This window comes from Dendrobates tinctorius, unplaced genomic scaffold, assembly GCF_039654945.1.
Source record: "Dendrobates tinctorius isolate UK_male_01 unplaced genomic scaffold, ASM3965494v1 ptg000240l, whole genome shotgun sequence".
In the NCBI taxonomy this organism is placed as follows: domain Eukaryota; kingdom Metazoa; phylum Chordata; class Amphibia; order Anura; family Dendrobatidae; genus Dendrobates; species Dendrobates tinctorius.
The window spans coordinates 9,244,177-9,265,319 of record NW_027361907.1 but is presented as its reverse complement, the minus strand read 5'-3'; the positions used below and the strand labels follow the sequence as shown (position 1 = coordinate 9,265,319).

At 44.2% G+C, this 21,143-nt stretch overlaps 1 protein-coding gene across 5 annotated transcripts in view; it reads right to left on the bottom strand.

The window, feature by feature from the left end:
* The window catches only part of MCF2L (MCF.2 cell line derived transforming sequence like), a 309,764-nt gene that overhangs the window by 72,916 nt on the left and 215,705 nt on the right, over window positions 1-21,143 (bottom strand). The window lies entirely within an intron of this gene.

Below are 21,143 nucleotides of genomic sequence, written 5' to 3'. Positions count from 1 at the left end.
AAGCCATTCACAGCCCAAACCATGGGCAGCATGAATAAATCAGAACTTGGCTGCACGATTACTGCCAGGTATTTTTCCTCTGAATCACAGTTTGAAGAGCTGGCAGGGCACTGCAGACAGAGACCCGACTAGACTGCTGCGCCCCCACCTAGCTTCTCTTCTGCACAGCTCTAGTTAATCGACAGCCCTGCCAATGTGTGTACATAAAGAAGAGACCTGTCAATCACCTAGAGCGGTGCAGGAACCTTTAAAGTATGTTTTCCCTAAAATATGACAAGCATTTCAGAGACACACATACATGGCCTCAATCGATCAGCCAAGCTTTGAGTGATGCCCTTCGTGGTTTGGGCAGCATGCATCTAGTGACAGCTACTTTTAAAGCTTTATTATTATAATTCTTTAATTGCTTTTTGAGGAGATTACAGTTGGAGCAATTTGAGAATTGTAAAACACGGAGTTCTTTTGAATTTGTTAATGCCAATATAGCTCAACCCATTTTGTATATATTCTTTATTTAGAAAATTTCAATAATATAACAGGAAAGGAAAATTCCATTTTCCAGAAATAGTAAAAGAATGAATGAGATTAAAAAAAAACAAAAAAGCAGTTTGAAGTTATCAGGATCTCCTGATAGTCCTCAGTTTTAAACTTTTACACTATTCAGCAAACAGAGCTTGTGAGGCCTTGCTTTTTATGGGATTTTGGAGATGAGGGAAGCCCACAAATGTGTTGGAATATAACGAATAATTGTACATGAAGAATTCCATTTAACCCCTTCCATGTTCGTCACCGGTTGCATGTGGGATGTATAGAGGGGGCTCAAGAGCTGAGACAGCTCTACACTGGTAAGATGCTCTGTGTGCTATAAAACCAGAATCTGCCTCTAACAGCAATGACTGGAGCTAGCACTGATAGGTGATGTTTCCTTTTTAAATGCTAACAGTAGCATGTAAATGGTGTGATTGCCTGAACTCTTGTGCACCAGCTTCCATTAATCTCCTTGTGACACAATCTCAGGGAACCAATGAGTTACCATGGCAGTTGGGGTCTGCTGAAGGCCCCATCACTATCATTGTAGACCTCCTGTAAAGAAAAGCCTCTAGTTGGGTTCCATAGGAGAACATAATTTCAATTATAAACAGCAATACTGTAGTACTGAAGAATTTCATATTTCAAGTCCCTTAAGGGGACTTTTTCTAAAAAATAGAAAAAAAAAATCACCCCCATTTTCCCAGTTCAAAATTAGATTAAAGAAAAATATATATTTGGTATCGTCATGTGCCATCTATTAAAACGTAAAATGTAAACTGTATGATGAATGCCAAAAAAGAAAAACTGAAAAATCAACATTGCTGTTTTTGTACGACACTCTTCCCCAAAAATATGTAATGAGATCAAACGTTATACATACCCAAAAATGGTATAAATAAGTGGTGTAAATAAGAATATGTGCTCGGTATGGAAAAAAAAAATAGGGAGAATTAGACATGGCGGATATCGACTCCATGACATATGCGGATGGGCACTACTCCCATGCTGTCTTCCTGATGACTTCTAAGATAAGTTCTCCATTTTAAGGGAGGTACACCAGTATGTTCTCCTGAAGAACCAACTTATGGGAAAAGGCGTCGAGAAATATGCATACTGGTCCCCCTTTTTTCTATGTATGATGTATATGGGGTTATATAGTAACCTATTAGGGTGATCTCTCTTTCCCTTCTTCCATTCCTCATAATTTATAGACCCATGACATATGGGGTGATAACATTTTGTTGTGCATCATGATGTATGCAATTTTTTATCTCTATATTTCCATTAAAAGATATATTTTATATAACAACCGTATATACTAGTGTATAAGCCGACCCGAGTATAAGCTGAGGCCCCTAATTTTGCCACAAAAAAACTAGGAAAACTTATTGATTCGAGTATAAGCCTAGGGTGGAAAATGCAGCAGCTACTGGTAAATTTCAAAAATAAAAATAGATACCAATAAAAGCAAAATTAATTGAGCCATCAGTAGGTTAAATGTTTTTGAATATCCATATTGAATCAGGAGCCCCATATAATGCTCCATACAGTTCATGATGGGCCCCATAAGATGCTCCATACAAAATACGCCCCATATAATGCTCTAGAAAGTTCATGATGGGCCCCATAAGATGCTCCATTCAACAATATGCTGCACAAAGGTGAATAATGGCCCCATAAGATGCTCCATAGAATATGCCCCATATGCTGCTCCATAAAGGTTGATGGCCCCATAAGATGCTCCATAGATATATATGCGAAATATGCTGCTCCATAAAGGTTGATGGCCCCATAAGATGCTCCATAGATATAAATGCCCCATATGTTGCTCATATATCTTGAAGGCCACATAAGATGCCTCATAGATATATATGCCCCATATGCTGCTGCGATTAAAAAAAATAAATAAAAAATTACATACTCACCTCTGGTCGCTGGGGGCCAGGTGCCGGTGTCCTGAGCAGGCGGGGACACCGGCACGCTATGGGGGCCAGGTGCCAGTGTCGCCACTGGCTCAGGGCTGCGACACCTGCGATATTCACCTGTCCCCGTTCCACCGCCGCGCGCCGCTCTGTCTTCCGGGTCTCTACAGTGACTGTTCAGGCAGAAGGCGCGCACTAACCACGTCATCGCGCCTTCTGACCTGAATGTCACAGCCAGAGGATGCGGAAGACAGAGCGGCGCACGGCGGTACAACGGGGACAGATGAATATCGCATGGCTCCCCCCGCCCTCCTGGTGTGGTCTCTGCACATCCCTGCTTCTCCGATGGTCTCCAGCAGCTCCTTCCAGTGTTCAGCTGTCATGTGGTACCGCTCATTAAAGTAATGAATGTGTGCATATTCATTACTTTAATGAGCGGTACCACGTGACCGCTGAACACAGGAAGAGCTGTGGCGCCGGAGACCATCGGAGAAGCAGGGACTGCAGAGACCGCGACAGGAAGGGGTGAGTATGATCTGACAGCCGCGCTCTCCCTCCCCCGCCGACCCTCGGGACATGGCTCGGGTATAAGTAAGCCGAGAGGGGCACTTTCAGCCTAAAAAAATGGGGTGAAAATCTCGGCTTATACTCGAGTATATACGGTATCTATAATTTGAGTACTATTCAATGAATTCATGCTTACTTTTGGGTACTTATCTATTTGATTTGCGGTGAGCCCAAAAAAAATAGCCCTCGTCCATCAACAGAAAAATAACTTACACATCTCAGAAAATGACAATTTTGTTTTATTAAAAAATTTAGAATAATTTTTTTAGCAAGTAAAACTCTGCAAAACTAATCTGGAGAATAATCATTTCTACAGCACAATGTACACCATAAAAACGAAACCCAAAAAGCAACTACTGAATTGTATTTTTTTCACCATTTCACCAAACTTGGAAATTTGGTAAGATGGATGGTGTCAATTAAAACTACAACTCATCCACCAAAAAAACAAGCTGTCTCATGGCTGTGCAGAGGGAATGCAAAACGAAAAATAGCTAGGGTTTTTAAAAAACATTAATTGGTTGGATGTTGACTTACTGCGTAGTTACCTTCAGGTTGTAGTAAAAAATGTTGTCCCTTGAAAGGAGATCTTACTGCACAGTTTCTCCCAAGAATCATTGTCTGTAAGCCTTCCTACAGCACCTAGCTCAATGCAAGAAGAATAAGTACTTTCCAAGAGGACCCAAACCATCAGTCCTCTTCTTTAAAATGAGTAAACCCATAAATATGATGCCTAAACTTGAGAATATTCTTACTGTATGTATACAAGTGTTAATTAATAGCAGCTATCTGCCTGATTTCTTCCCAAGGGTGAGAAGATCCCTCCTTTCAAACAACCGTACATAAACCCTCTCTGTTATGATGAGTCACCGAAAAAGGAAAAAACAAAATACCAGCTAAGTCCAGAAAAACCAGAGAGGTTGGCAGCTATCAGATTGCTGACCCCTGAAACTATCCACAACAACTAGCAGTAGCCGTGGGGGGTTCCTACGGTGCCCTAGACCCCTCGATCACAGCCGGAGAACTACATAGCCTAAAGACAGAAAGGGGAAAAACTAAACTGCCCCAGAGCAGACCCCAAAGCAATAGGCAGCCCCCAACATATCATGACGGTGAAGCAAGATGAAAACACTAACACAGATAGAAAGATAGGTTGAGCAAATGATGGGGCCCAAGCTAACTACATAGGACAGGATAGGAAAGCTGCTGTCTGCCATCCGCAAAAACCCTATCAAAATGAGCCAACCGACTGATAGGAAAAACTGGCCCTGAAGTCGCTAGGCTTCAAAAGACTATATCAGCACTCAGGTATATTCTGAAGACACAGCAAAAGATCAACAGATCAGAGACAAAAATGGAATTCAGCTCACCCCCGTCCGGGGATGGCAGAACTCCCAAAAAACAAGGCAAAACAAAAACAAAACTGAAGAGTACAAAGCAGAGCAGAAAAACTTAGCTTTGAGATGCAGGAATCAGACTGGTCTCCAAGAATCCAGCAGGAAAATCACCAGCCAGGAAGAAGGGCGTCGGCAGCCTTATATCCAGTCCTCAATTCCAGCCACCCAGTTATCATCTAGCTGCCCAGGTGTTTGGTAATCAGTCTCACTACCTTCCTTCACCAGAGGAGGGAGTTCATCAGACCTCAATGATGAAGGGAAAAATGAACTCACAACACTCTCACACTCGCTAGGACCTATCCCTACTAGATAGCCACCAATACCACCAATCACATCGATGTCATTACAACCTCCTTTATATTGTTCTGTGTGCATCTTAATTATTATGACATTGTATAAGACTACCAGGGTCAGACTGACCCACAGGAGAACAGGAGATTCCCCCGGTGGGCCCCTGTGCAGGAGTGAGCCACTTACTCCCAAATATGAGCATTAGTTGGCCTAATACATTTACCCATCATTCATTCAACAAGCTACCTAGTCTATTATTTTATAGAAGCAGGAGTAAATTTGTGAATGAAGGTAATGTAATATATGCATGTAGCTGAACAGTGGGCCCTCAGAGTAAATGTTACCGGTGGACCCTTGCCACTCCAGTCCGACACTGAAGACTACTATGATAAAAACTGTAAATTTATCATATTTCTACACAGTCCCACCATTAGCAAAATCCAAAGCTGGAGCTTCCAATATATAGATTTCTGAACCGCAGGTCTACAGAGCTGTGAGCGCATCTTCGTACAGATACGTCGGCATGAATAAACTAGTCTTATTGTTCAACAACTACCGTAAAGAAAAAGATTCTGGGACTGAATTCTAGTTGTCTGGTCCCCGCAGGGTAATGTTTCTATAAAAGTCTTCCCTTCAAGAATTGTGGGGGATATTCTCTCTGTAGCAAGAGCTGTCACATGAGATCTCAAGAAGAGGAAAACTAGAATGCCTGCAGAGAGAACTCAAAGTGACACTGTGTTATACAGCATGACACACTGCTGCAGCCTAAACCGTGCTCACATGCCCTTATAATGCCGCTCCTTCAAAATGTAGAGTGGACGTTTCATTATAGGTGCATATTTTCATCACCGTTAATAATACATAGCAATGCATGCATATTACTGACATATTACTATACAGCTGAAAGGTTGCATAGCGCTGAGGCAGGAACAGACATAATAGACAACAGTCTTGGATGAGGCAATATACTATTTGTGGGTAGGTTAAATGACAGTAAGAACTTGTTCCCAATAAATATACCAACCACATAATCAGTGGGGAAAATAAGTGTTTAATACAATGCAGATTTTGCTAGTTGGGAAAACTTGCAAAATCGGCAGTGTATCAAATACTTATTTTCCCCCACTGTACCTGCCAGACAAGAAAAAAAAAACAACCATTCAAAAAGATACAAATACCAACAATGAAATACATGGTTGGCATAATGGTGGCACTACAGAGACAGGTGCACACACATCACAATGGAGAGTACTATTCTAAAAAACACCCAAGGTAATAATGGCTGAATATATAGACTTAATGGCTGCAAGGACAAGATGTGCTGTATAAATACATAAAATATAATTAGGTACAGCACTATAGGCAGATTAGAAGCCACAATAATGGTAGAAAAAGTATCAGGGTCTGAATATACAAAGCGACCTTATATACGTGACAATGCTAGAAAATCCCCAAGACGGAAATAGTTAGAACCTATCAGTGCACAGTATATACCATAATAATCCTATAGGTAAAGGTTGTATGTGTAAAGGGAATTTGGGGATTTGATATTAATGCATTAAAATCTGCAGATAGAAAAACACAGCATGTAAAAAGCTGAAGTCACACAACCCTGTGTGGTCTGGTTAGCATGTGTGGCGCCCACTCTGACGCGCATTTTGGTGTAAACCTTCGTCAGCCACACCATGACAAAGGTTTACACCTACTGGGGTTTAGTGTCAGCAAGAGTTGTTTTGTTTCCTCAAAGATGTACACCCTCTCTCTATTAGTTCACTGCCTAAGGCACCAGGGCAATTAGAAAGGGGTTGGTTGTCCCCAGAAACAGACTATCCAATATGATAGTTGTGACTGGGGCCAGGGCCGGGCCAAAGTTTGAAGCCAATGGTGCCTCCTCCCATCCCAAACCAAAGGAATGGTTCACAGACTAAAGTAACAAAAAGCCTAATGCACCTTCCGCATTTCCCTCCGATGGGTTAGAATAAGCTCACAATAGCGTTCGGGGGCTTTGCGGAGGGCTGCGTACTTCCTCTGTTAAACTCCGCCTACTTCTGCATGCATCCTGTGTGTCTATCTTTAACATTGGGTACGCATGACATGCGGATGCGTTGTTTTGACGTGCCCGCCGACCGCACGGGAATGCAACAAGTGAACGCGGCCTTAGGTAGCAAACTCTGATGACCACTTCCACTAGAATTGTTACCTTTTTCACAAAAAATAGCATCAAAAGTTAAAAAAAAGTTGTAATTTAGGAATGTGACTTAATAGGAAGTGCAATTTCAAAGTTAGATACAGAATCAGTCATTTTTTGCAGATCATTTACACAAGACAGGAGAAAAAATAGCTATATTCATCTCTGACGTTATGTATTTTAAATGTGAAACCCAAGGATAGTTATGGAAGCTAATAAGGCTTAACTCTAATAGGGGCAGTTTGGTTTCCATTAAGGTGTCCAGCTTTTTGCAAATACCTTAATGGAAAACAAACAGACCCCCATTACAAATACAGGGATGTGTCTGATGGTTTATGAGTCCGTGATGCGACAAATACAGCTTGCACAAAACTGATGATGTAAAACTAGTGATGTATTCTGGTTCTGGTGACATATTCATGTAGTGATGGTTGTTCTGGTGCTATGTTCATGTGTGGTAAAGCAGGTACGCAGGATGCAGTGACGAGACGCGAGATGGTCTGGTGTTTATAGTAATAACTTTTAAAGGTAACTATCCGCAGGGGTACTCTAAACCAGGGGTCCCCAACCACCGGGCCGCTGCAGTGCCCTTGCCGGTCCGCGGACACAAGGTGAGCCAGGGGCGGTCAGTGGCATAGCGGGGGCTGGGGCGGCGCGCAGCAGCTCTTAGCGGCGGGCAGGGAGCGATCAAGCAGCTCCGCTGCCTGCAAGAGGGAATAGCAGGAGCGGAGCTGCAAGGACCCGTCCAGCTTCCTGCCCGCCGCCCGCGCTTCCTGTCTCTGACTGACACAGAGAGGAGAGCGCGCCGCTGCTGTGTCAGTGCGAGGAAGCGCGGGCGGCGGGCAGGTGAGAGGTGAGAGGTGGTGTCTGTGTGTATGTGTATGTCTGTCTGTGTGTGTGTATAATGTGTGTACATGTGTGTCTGTGTGTGTGTGTGTGTGTGTGTTGGTCAGTGTTTGTGTAGCCTGGCCCTGGAGGAGATGGGGACATGAGGAGAAGGCCATGAGGGGAATGATGGGGTGAAGGCAATGATGGAGAGACAGCAGTGATGGGGAGAAGGGAGTGATGGGGTGAAGGCAATGATGGGGAGAGGGGAGTGATGGGATGAAGGCAATGATGGAGAGACGGCAGTGATGGGGTGAAGGCAATGATGGAGAGAAGGGAGTGATGGGGTGAAGGCAATGATGGAGAGGGCAGTGATGGGGTGAAGGCAATGATGGAGAGACGGCAGTGATGGGGTGAAGGCAATGATGGAGAGACGGCAGTGATGGGGTGAAGGCAATGATGGGGAGACAGCAGTGATGGGGTGAAAGCAATGATGGGGAGAGGGGAGTGATGGGGTGAAGGCAATGATGGAGAGACGGCAGTGATGGGGTGAAGGCAATGATGGAGAGACAGCAGTGATGGGGTGAAGGCAATGATGGGGAGACAGCAGTGATGGGGTGAAGGCAATGATGGGGAGACAGCAGTGATGGGGTGAAGGCAATGATGGGGAGACAGCAGTGATGGGGTGAAGGCAATGATGGGGAGACAGCAGTGATGGGGTGAAGGCAATGATGGGGAGACAGCAGCGATGGGGTGAAGGCAATGATGGGGAGACAGCAGTGATGGGGTGAAGGCAATGATGGGGAGACAGCAGTGATGGGGTGAAGGCAATGATGGGGAGACAGCAGTGATGGGGTGAAGGCAATGATGAAGAGATGGCAGTGATGGGGTGAAGGCAATGATGGAGAGACAGCAGTGATGGGGTGAAGGCAATGATGGAGAGATGGCAGTGATGGGGTGAAGGCAATGATGGAGAGATGGCAGTGATGGGGTGAAGGCAATGATGGGGAGAGGGGAATGATGGGGTGAAGGCAATGATGGGGAGACAGCAGTGATGGGGAGAAGGCAATGATGGAGAGAAGGGAGTGATGGGGTGAAGGCAATGATGGGGAGAAGGGGGTGATGGAGCACTTATTCAAAACCTATGGTGAGTTGAGTCACATTATAAATGTTATTTAATTATAAGTATGCACTGCTACACTACAACCGTGTCCATAGCCCCGCCCCCTTATGACCAAAGCCCCGCCCCTGCCACACCTCTATCCCCGCCCTGCCGGGCCATGGAAGAATGGTCTTGCTTGAAACCGGTCCCCGGTGCAAAAAAGGTTGGGGACCACTGCTCTAAACAACCGAACAAATAACAGGAATTGTCCTCGCAGGGACTCAATACAAGACAACACGGAAATCTAAGAACATGACTAAGTCCAGCAGAACCGGTCACTACTTTATAGGGCCGCGGTATGGCCAACTACAGGTCCTTAACTATACAGTGTCACTTAACTGGCTTGACGTCCCGGACGATGGTTCCTCGGTGTAGCAGCCGCTGGGCCCAGCCGCTGAAGATCTTTCGTAGTCTTCGAGCGTTCCAATGCTCTGGGGAAAACAGGACAGGGGCAAGCAGCGGTGATGCGGGGTGGCGGCTGGCAGGTCACCTGCGCAGCCAGCGACTGCAACGGAGAACCCGCAGCGAGCAACAGCCCGGCCCTTGCAGCGGGCTGGAGCGGGACAGAGGTGGCCGCCGACGGCACAGAACTAGCCGCGGCCACTTGTAGAAGCGGGTGGCTGGAGACAGGCCGCAGCCTCGGGCTGAAGTGAGGTAGCAGCGGCCACTGGTGTCCGCGGGCAGGCCGCAGCCACGGGCAGGAGCGAGGCGGCAACGGCCGCGAGTGACCGCGGGCAGGCCTCAGCCGCGGGCTGGAGGAAGGCGGCGGCGGCCGCTGGTCGACGCGGGGCAGCGGTTCTCGGACGGTCGTCTCGGCGCCATCCCACTGATGTCCAGGGGGATTATCTCTCCTGTCTCTGGCCTCCTTCCTGGCTATGGTAAGTCGCTCTGGCTCTCAGTCGCTCCCACGATCTCCTGCTCCTTCTGTCTCGTTCTGCTGACTCACTGTGACTCGCGTTCCCTGCCCCTTTTATATTGGCTCCTCCCCCAGCCCACCTGTCAGTCTCCACGGTCCGTCCCTGAACTCTGTCCCCGGAAACAGTTGCCCCCGAAACCCAGGTGACGGTCCCCTTGGTTCCGACCCGGATACTCGGCGGGGACCCTCTCTCCCACACATGTAGTGATGATTATGGTGATACAGTGGGGAAAAAAAGGATTTAGTCAGCCACCAATTGTGCAAGTTCTCCCAATTAAAAAAATGAGAGAGGCCTGTAATGGACATCATAAGTAGACCACAAATATGAGAGTCAAAGTGAGAAAACAAATCCAGAAAATCATGTTGTCTGATTTGGCAAGATTTATTTTTCAAACTATGGTGGAAAATAAGTATTTGGTCATTAACAAAAGTTCATCTCAATATTTTGTTAAATATCCTTTGTTAGCAATGACAGAGGTCAAACGTTTTCTGTAAGTCTTCACATGGTTGGCACATACAGTTGGTGGTATGTTGGCCCATTCCTCCATGCAGATCTCCTCTAGAGCAGTGATTTCTTGGGCCTGTCGCTGGGCAACACGGATTTTCAAATCCCTCCAAAGGTTTTCTATGGGGTTGAGATCTGGAGACCTGCTAGGCCTTCATATGCTTCTTATGATGCCACTCCTTCGTTGCCCTAGTGGTGTGCTTGGGATCATTAACATGCTGAAAGATCCATCCACGTTTCATCTTCAATGACCTTGCTGATGGAAGGAGGTTTTCACTCCAAATCTCACGATACATGGCCCCATTCATTCTTTCATGTACACAGATCAGTTTTCCTGGTCCCTTTGCAGAGAAACAGCCCCAAAGCATAATGTTGCCACCCCAATGCTTCACAGTAGTTATGGAGTTCTTTGGATGCAACTCAGCGTTCTGTCTCCTCCAAACACGACGAGTTTTGTTTCTACCAAACAGTTCTACTTTGGTTTCATCAGACCATATGACATTCTTCTAATACTCTTCTGGATAATTCAAACGCGCTCTAGCAAACTTCAGACGGGCTCGGACATGTACTGGCTTAAAGGGAACCTGTCACCCCCCCCACAGGCGTTTTTAAGTAAAAGAGCCACCTTGTGCAGCACTAATGCTGCATTCTATCAAGGTGGCTCTGTTACTTAGCTTCCGTTCCACCGCAGAAATAATCGTTTATAAAATTGTTCAAAAATACCTGAAATTTGACAGGGGGGCAAGGTCTTTCCCCCTCTAACAGACGCCTCGCATCCATCAGTCATTTCGTATTTGGCGCCTCCTCCTCAGTTATCTTTTGAAATGCTGGCGCCTGCGCTGTACTATAGTTTCGTGGGCATGCGCAGTTAGCGCTGCCCGACATGCCCGTGCTCTCAGATCACATCCTGGCCTTCATATCGCGCGGCCACAGATCCCGCCCCACAGTCGCTAATGATTTATTCACACTGTGGGGCTGGAAATCTTGGGCATGAGAGCCGCAGATAACTACTGTGGTCCCAGCTCTATGCAAGTCATTCACTAGGTCCCCCCATGTGGTTCTGGGATTTTTACTCACCCTTCTTGTGATCATTTTGACCCCAGGGGGTGAGATCTTGCGTGGAGCCCCAGATCGAGGGAGATTATCAGTGGTCTTGTATGTCTTCCATTTTCTTGTTATTGCTCCCACAGTTGATTTCATCACACCAAGCTGCTTGCCTATTGCAGATTTCGTCTTCCCAGCTTGGTGCAGGGCTACAATTTTGTTTCTGGTGTCCTTCGACAGCATTTTGGTCTTCACCACAGTGGAGCTTGGAGCGTGACTGTTTGAGGTTGTGGACAGGTGTCTTTTATACTGATAAGTTCAAACAGGTACCATTACTACAGGTAATGAGTGGAGGACAGAGGAGCCTATTGGAGAAGTTACAGGTCTGTGAAAGCCAGAAATCTTCCATGTTTTTAGGTGACTAATTACTTATTTTCCACCATAATTTGAAAAATAAATCTTGCCAAATCAGACAAGGTGATTTTCTAGATTTGTTTTCTCATTTTGACTCTCATAGTTGTGGTCTACCTATGATGTCAATTACAGGCCTCTCATCTTTTTAAGTGGGAGAACTTGCACAATTGGTGGCTGACTAAATACTTTTTTCCCCACTGTATATGCATCAGCAGAACCATTATCAGTACATGAATGTAAAGCCAAAATCATCACTGGTACATAATTGCGGCACCAGAGCCATTAATTGTACATGAATATGGCACCTGAAACATTATTAGTAAATAAATGTTACCAGAACCATCATCAATACCATCAGTACAATAATACATTCACCAGAACCACTACCAGTAAATGAATATGTCACCAGAACATCCAACAGTACATGAATACATCAACAGACCCAACATCAGTACTTGACTACGTCACGAGAATGACCATCATTAAATCCACCAGTCCATCAATCCATCAGTATATGACTATCATCAGAATGGCTATCAGTAAATTAATATGTCACCAGAATCACCATAAGTACATGACCAGAACCAAGAGTACTTGAATACAAGAACCAAGCTTCGCACAATGATCAATTCTAACATTAAGTCATCCCAATAAACAATTGCATTGCATAATCCTACAACTCCCAGTATGTCCCTAACAGTGGAAAGGGAATACTGGGAGCTGTTATTAACAGCCATCATCTTACTGTGGACTATGCAGGAACCACAGTACTGATGAGAATTAGTTTGTATCACAAACAAACATTTACATCTAAGTACCTTATCAACTACATCTTCTCTGGAGTCATCTTGCTTTTCATCTCCATCTTGTCTAATTGCCATGATGACTTTTCAAATCCACAGCTGGTCTCTGCAGACCTCTATCTTCTCCAGTCTTTTGCAGTGCATTTCAACACAGTGCCTTTAAAAATAACAATTTTATTAAAATGCCCTCTGCACAAAAATATCTGTTCATATTAGACCTAAATAAGCCTCCGATGGTATATCACCTCCACAATGTTTACCATTATCAGCTATAACCACCACACCACCCGCCCTTATGAACCACAGCCTATACTATTACTGTCCCCTTTCTAATTTTCCATGACACTTTCTATATCTCCACACTGCCCCCGCCATGCTAACCCCTCTCCATATTATTTATTTTACACTTTCCTCTCTTGACACTATGCCCTCAAACTGCCCACCACGGTGCACTCTTCAAACTGTAACCACTCCTCACATTGTGCTCCTATACAGTATGATGGTCACCACATCCGCCCATATGGTAGGATATCCAAAACAACCCCCAAATATATAGTATGGTCATCACCACAGCCACCTTATATAGTGTCATGTGGACCACAGCCCCCAAATATAGTACGATGTCCACCACAGTCCCGCATATGTAGTATGATGTCCACCACATCCCCGCATATATAGTATGATGTTCAAAACAGCCCCCATCTTTACTATGATTGCTCCCACAGCACCCTGTACAGTATCATGACCCCTAAACATCACCACAAACAGTATGCTATTCACCACAGCCTCCTATCCAGTATGGTCACCACAGCCCTCAGTATAATTACCTCCACAGCCCCATATACAGCATGGTCACCACAGCTCCTCATATACTTGGCTGTCCCCCCACACACCCCGAATACACAGACCCTCATTTCATGAGACCCCACACAGATCCTCATTTTATACCCCGTGAACAGTTCCTCATTTTATGCCCCCATAGAATGCTCTTAACACTTTGAGCAACTACAGGCTAAATGTGGTATCCCGAGATCCCAATTTTTTTGCTATCTACAGCGGAGATCAGCCCTTCAGTCACATATAAGCTGTATGGGTGCAGGCTGTGCTATCTTGTCTCTACCTTTGATAGGAATTCTTAATTCGCAGGGTCCTCAGGGCCTTATCTCCTCCTTGTATATATATATATACTATCAGTGGGAGCTGAATCTGCTATAAAATCTATTAAGGGGAAGTCGGAAGGGCTCATCCCCGATGTGCAGGAAGAGGAATGGGAAGAGATTCTGGAATCTCCAGTCAGGGTGTCCCCATCTATTAATAATAGAATGACCCGGTTATAGATAATATACTAATCATACTTGACTCCGACACGACTCTTTAGGATGGGTCGATTCCAATCATCAGAATGTATGCGATGTCACTCATCAGATGCAGATTTCATTCATATGGTAAGGAAATTCCCTATTACCCTTCACTACTGGAAAGAGGTGATGTCACTGTTGACATCCCTGGTACAAACTCCTGTTCCTCTTGAACCGCTGGTCTGTTTGGGGTGTGGGATGAGGAAACTTGGGGACACTATGTTGGGATTTTTCTACGGGAGACGCTTTTTATGGCACGGAAGGTAGTGGCATTACGTTGGATGGGACTCAGAGCCTGGATTGAATTGGTGAACTCGGTTATTCCGTATGAGCACACACTATATCAGAATAGGGGATGTCTGGGTGAATTTGATAAAATCTGGGATAGGTGGAACTCTTCCAATCTTACTTTACTAATGCATAATGATTCGACATCATTGTAAAGAGTCAAGATCTTTGTTTTGGGGGCATCACATAGAGGATAATAGAATGTAAAGTATTGGGTAGCAAAATAGTAGTTGCTGTAGTTGTAGTGGCAGTTTAGGAACTTCGTATGAGTCATATATTTTCGAACATGTACAAGATCGAATGATACTCATTGTTCCCTGTTTCCTTGTTAATAGGTTTATCACTTATGTAACAGTATAAGGACTTGTATAATCTACATGACATAAATGATTTATTGTATACAATTTAATGTCCTTTTGCAAATGCTCCGTAGGTTACACATGTATCACCTTGGATATATATAAGAGTACACATTTTCTTCTATGTTCAATGACATATAGAAGTGTGTGCGCTCTGTATCGTGTATGTTGTATATTGTATTTTGTGGTTAATAAATGAATTTAAAAAAAAAGAAAGCTCCTAACATACAAAACATCCTTCTCATGGGCAGACATCAAATGACAGTATTGAAAACCAATTGTCACTAATATGTGCAACTGTAAAGAATACTTTCATGTTGACGGAAGAAGGGAAGGTCCTTTGTACAGTATACTAGATGGCCCAAAAGTATATACACAGTTGAAACAATGAAATTCATTGATATTTTATGGGCGCATATATACATTGACACACAACATAGAGATCGGCCACTCTCTCTTGTGAGTGCGATTTCTTAAACAGACCAGTCAATTGACCAAGAGTTAATCTTGGCAGCATTTGTGGACCTTGATTTGATGCATAGCTGAATTTGTGTTGTACTGTGAGTCATGGTGGACAATTTCTAAGAATATTGCATTGTCGATGGATGATATTTCAAGCATTTACAAGAGTAATCCGTGTTAAACAAATATCATAAGCAATGTCATTAAAGGGGTTGTCCGGGCTTTTCACATAATCTCAGTGCATATCTGGGCTGCAGAATGTTGACAAAAAGTAATTTACCTTCTGTGGCCAGTCTGCACGGTTTCCAAGATATCATCTCTTGCTTCTAAGAAAAACGTCCAAGGGGGGTGTGTTCTGGCATTGAAATGAGAACTGGTCGTTTCCTCCTCAACATTTTCACTTTCCATAGATCACTGTTCAGTGTGTGTCTGGGGGAGGAGCAGCTGGGAGGTTCTGCTCTCTGCACTGAGGCTGCTAGAGGGGGAGGATTTGGTACTGTGTGAGGAGGGCTTGTTCATGTGGTTGGGGAGGGCCTGTTGCTATGGAAGGTGGGGTTGTTGCTATAGAGGGCATGTTTTTAGTAGAGTAGGAGGAAACGACCAGTTCTCATTTCAATGCCAGAATACACCCCCCCTGGATGTTTTTCTTACAAGCAAGAGATCATATCTTAGAAACCGTGCAGACTCGCCACAGAAGGTAAATTACTTATTGTCAGCATTCTGCAGCCCAGATATGCACTGAGATTATGTGAAAAGCCCGGACAACCCCTTTAAGAATGTAATAAAATGCAAATAAACGTCTTTTGTTGTGTGTCAATATGTATATTTATCTATATAATCCGTTGTGATAAATTTCAGTGATTCAACTTTTGGGCAGGAAATGGACCATCAGTCATGGCGATTGTAGCGCAAAAAAAAGTAAAAATTAAGATTTGCTGCATTGTGGTATGCAAAGAGCTATTTGTCAAGTTTACATGTGCTACATCTGTAAATGTACCGTATTTTCCGGCGTATAAGACGACTTTTTAACCCCCTAAAATCCGTCAAAAAGTGGGGGTCATCTTATACAGCAGTTGTGGAGCAGCTGCAGTCGACGGTCACCTTATACGGCGGTTGTGGAGGGGTTGGCGCATATGGTGGGGGGAGCGGCAAGGGGGCACCTTACCGGGGAAACGAGCTGCTGGCGTCCCGGATATTGAGAGAGCGGCGCTGTGCCCCGAAGACACGCCTCTTTCATCTGTCTGTCCCGCCCTTGTATCTTCTCTCACTTGGATCGGGCACATGCGATTCAGTCCTCAGGAGCGTGAGGCAGAGAAACAAGGGCGGGCCAGACTGAAGAAAGGGGCGTGGTTTTCTGGGCACAGCGCTGGAAGTACAAGGGATGCACTCTGTCTTGGGGACGGGGAGGGGGCTGGGCAGGATGGAGCACAGACGGGTGCTTTTCTGGACACAGAGCTCTCTGGATGTACCAGTAATAGGTGCAGGGGATGCTCTCTGTCTTGGGCACTGAGGGGCTGGGCAGGCAGGGAGAGCTGACTAATCCAAGCAGGATTTATACAACAACCGACCAATCACTGGTAAGGTACATTGGCTGGTTGTTGTATTCTGGATACCAGTACATCACCAGTATCTGTACCTGTTCACCAGTATCTGTACCTGTTCACAAGTACATACAGTACAATACAAATGTCCAGCAGTCTAAACCCCATCATGGCTCCACCAGCAAGAAGAAAGAAATATGAAGCCAGTTTTAAACTTAAAGTTGTAAACTTTGCCATGGAACATAATAACTGCGCTGCTGCAAGACAATATGGAGTAACAGAAAAGATGGTTCGGGACTGGAAAGCAAATGAAAAAGCATTAAAGAGTATGCTAAGGGGTAAGTGTGCATTAAGAAGAGGCGCCTCACATTCGCCAGAACTTGAAAAACATGTAGCAGACATGGTGAATGAGCATCGCCAAAGCGGTTATGTAGGGACACGAAATCAAATCCATTTGTTTGCACTTCAGTGGGCTAAATCTAACCCAGATCACAGTAACAGCTTTAAGGCCACTGTATCCTGGTGTACTAGGTTCATGGCAAGGCATAACATGGTACTGAGGCAAAAGACGAAAACTGCCCAAAAATTGCCCGCAGATCTTGATAGCAAGCTAAATAGTTTCCATCGATACGTAATAAAACAGAGCACTAAACATGGATATCCGTTAAGTAATATTGGAAATATGGATGAAGCGCCAATGAATTTTGATATGATTGGAAATAGAACTGTCCATCAAAAAGGTGAAAAAACTATTTTAATTAAAACAACGGGGCATGAGAAGTCCAGTTTTACAGTGGTGTTAGGATGCACAGCTGATGGCGCCAAACTGAGACCAATGATTATTTTTAAAAGAAAAACAATGCCAAAACTCAAGTTCCCTGTTGGTTATTTTGTATATGTGAATGAAAAAGGCTGGATGGATGAGGAAGGGGTAAAGCTATGGCTTGATAATGTATGGGGCAGGCGACCAGGTGGACTTATTCAAAACTGTAGTCTACTGGTGTGGGATATGTTCAGGGCTCATTTAACTCCAGCACCACGCAAAGGCTTGCAAGACTAAACACACATGTTGCACTTATTCCTGCAGGATTGACATTGTTGGTACAGCCACTGGATGCATGCCTAAACAAGCCATCTAAAGATCGCATTTGAGAACAGTGGGATGAATGGATGGTTAGCGGCGAAAAGTCATTCACAAAAGGAGGAAACATGCGTGCTCCACAGTTGGATGCTTTGTGCAAGTTTGTCATAAAAGCCTGGAATGATATTGATGCAGAAACAGTAATCAAGTCTTTCAAGAAGTGTGGCATGTCAAATTCATTAGATGGTATGGAGGACGACTACTTGTGGCAAGATGAAGAGGATGCTGAAGCTGAGCCCACACCATCTGATACGGAATTCGATCCATATGATGACTGCCTTACAGATGTATCACAAGATGTCATTGATGTACTTATGATCAGATGACGAACAGGAGGATTTTGAAGGCTTTTAAATGGAAACTGTCACGCCAGCAACACCTGTAAAAGTACGGTACCGTAGCTTGTAGTTAGGATGGCCGTTGCTAACTCGACTTGCCCGGTCTCTATTTTTTATCTTCCTCCTATCATTATAAGTTCCAGTTTGGTTGACAGCTTAAAAAACAAGCAGCATGGCAGCTCCCATGGGTTTATTGTCTTATCCTTCCTTTCAGCTTTAGAGTGAATTAGGAAAAGTTTAATCCACTTGCACTGTTATATTAGGCTAGTTTCACACTAGCGTTTTTGAGCGCAGCGACGGCCTGCGCATGGCCGCCACTAAGCCCCGCCTCCGCCAGTAGCTCCACCTACCGGCGCATGACGCTGCATGCGTCCTGCGTCCCCTATCTTTATCACTGGGGGCGCAGGCCGTGCGCAGTATGCGTTTGGCGGCGCATGCGTCCTTTTGACGGTGCGCCGACCTGCGCCAAACGCAACCTGCTGCAGTTTGGTTGCGCTCGGCGCACCGTCAAAAAGGCGCATGCACCGCCAAACGCATACTGCGCACGGCCTGCGCCCCCAGTGATAAAGATAGGGGACGCAGGACGCATGCAGCGTCATGCGCCGGTAGGCGGAGCTACCGGCGGAGGCGCGGGGCTTAGCTGCGGCCGTGCGCAGGCCGTCGCTGCGCTCAAAAACGCTAGTGTGAAACTAGCCTTATACATGTTTATAAGTGACAGCCTTATGTTTATAAGTGACATTTTTCCTGCTAAGTACCGTACCGGAGTACCTGCATGTCATAAGCATTTGAATTAAAATTACCATATTGAAATCAAATCTGATTTTTTTTTTTTCCATTGGACGAGGGGTAGTCTTATACAGTGAGTATATCCCAAACGCTATATTTTAACTGGAAAAGTTGGTGGTCGTCTTATAAGGTACTTAAGGGTTCGCTCGCACCATCATATAAAATGGACAAGTGCTATGCGATTTTTTTCTCTGATAGCACTGGGACCAATGTTATTCTATGGGGTAGCGCAGATTACTGATTTTCTTTTCACGGTCACAATCTGTCAGTGAAAAAGGTGAAAAAAAATTGCAATATGCTGCGATTTTGCTCTGAAACCGGATAGGAGCGAAAAAAAAATAAAATCAGATGTCATACGGAGCCACAGCATAGCATCTGATTTTTACTGATACATTACTATTCTGTAACAGGAAACGGTAAATGATTAATAACAGCTCAGTTTAAAAAATGGATTTAACACGGACCGACGATGGGTGACAAGTGAGAAAAAAAAAAACATCCTACTTTTCTGGACGAAAATCTGAACAATTTTTTATACACTCATGTGACCCCAGCCCATAATCGGAATCATCAAAGGTAACGGTTAAAAAAAAAGCTACAAATTATTGGCACAAATGTAAAGCAGGTCAAAAAAACCCACATTTATTAAAGAGACAGTACCTTTACACAATGCACAGTTTTCACCAGCTATCTGCTCCGATAAGTTTGCTATAATATTCAGTGTAATAGGACCTTCGTTCTTCTTTATGGATACTAGCTTCTTTATACCATGATTTTCCTTAAATAAAAGGCTTCAATGGCCTCAGTCCAAGACTGGATCTGGGAGTATGATCACATTCTGTATCTTGCCATCTGTAAGGTCTTCACACAAGTATATAATACACTGGGAGGTTTCACAACAGAATATATTTGCTGGCTCAACAACAAAAGCAATGGTGCCAGCAGATACATTCACATAAAATGAAGATTACTATACCAGCGTTTCCTTCATGCCCTGTTCCTTCCACACAGTGCTACCTGAGACTCCCCGTCCTGGAAGAAGTAGTCGCCAATCACACTGTTCAGATTTTTACCTCTGACAGACACTATTCACTCCCTCATCAAAGAACTATAGGGAATCGACATTTGTGCCTTGGCACCTGCAGCATTGGGGCAGCTTGAATACAGTTTAACCAATGCATAGTTGATATATATATATATTTTTTTTTATTACAGGGGTATTCTCAAATTGTGTTTTGAGTAGTACACAGTTCTGCAGTCTCTTCACTTTCTGGCTGTTTTGGGAGCGGTCACTCCTGCTTGAGTGATCGTTGTGGTTCAGAAGCTTCTCTTGCTGCAGTTACACATTAATGGTCTGTCATTTTCTGAAGTTTTTACTACATTTACATATAAAGATAACAGTGCATATGAACAAACACACAACTCAGGAGTAATGATTAGTTATTTGGTTCTTTACAAGGATACAGATCAGGGGATTTATTCTGACGGAATATAGGCTGAACTGGATGGACAAATGTCTTTTTTCGGCCTTGCTAACCTCATTACTATGTTACTATTAGGAAAGCTGCTCTCTGGAAACTGTCCACGCAGGGTGCTGAGTATTGTGATTATGCAGGATGGATAAAAGCAGCTCGGTCAGGAGCTGACAAAGAGGGAATGGGAGATGAGCAGCTAACTGCTGTATAGAAATCAATGGACTGGAGATACCCACTAGCATATTAGGCCAGACTCTTGTGATAAATCTCTTTTACCAACAAGCTATGTAACATAAAAGCTCTTGCAGCAGGAGAACTACAGTAGATGGAAAACGCAAGTCAGTTGCAATTTAACTTGCTTATATTCATTCTATCAAACTAAAGCAAATTAACAACATGAGAATTTCCTTAGTAATCAAAACCATAGGAGGTTCTATCTAATCATGATCCCAGACTTGTCATTAACAAAAATCTCATAAAAATACTATAGGTGGTGCTTCTTCATCACCATAAAATGCAAGGAAAATTTGGCATATAGTAATTAAAGAGGTTTTCCATTTTCAAAGCCTTCCTGTTCTTAAGCGCAATTAGTTTAAAAAAATAAAATGAGCTTTACTCACCCTGCCTAGGTTGCCACTGTGCTCCTGTTGTATGTTATTGTCTGCAGTGGGAATGTTATAATGACAGCGCTGCAGCCCATCAGTGAGCTTGCCAGTCCTAATATGCTTGTGTTGTCTTACTGGAACTGCATCTCTGAGTTCATTGATTGTCTGTAGTTCTGCCCTTATTACATCAGCGCTGCAGACAATAACAGAAACCGGAAGCAGTGG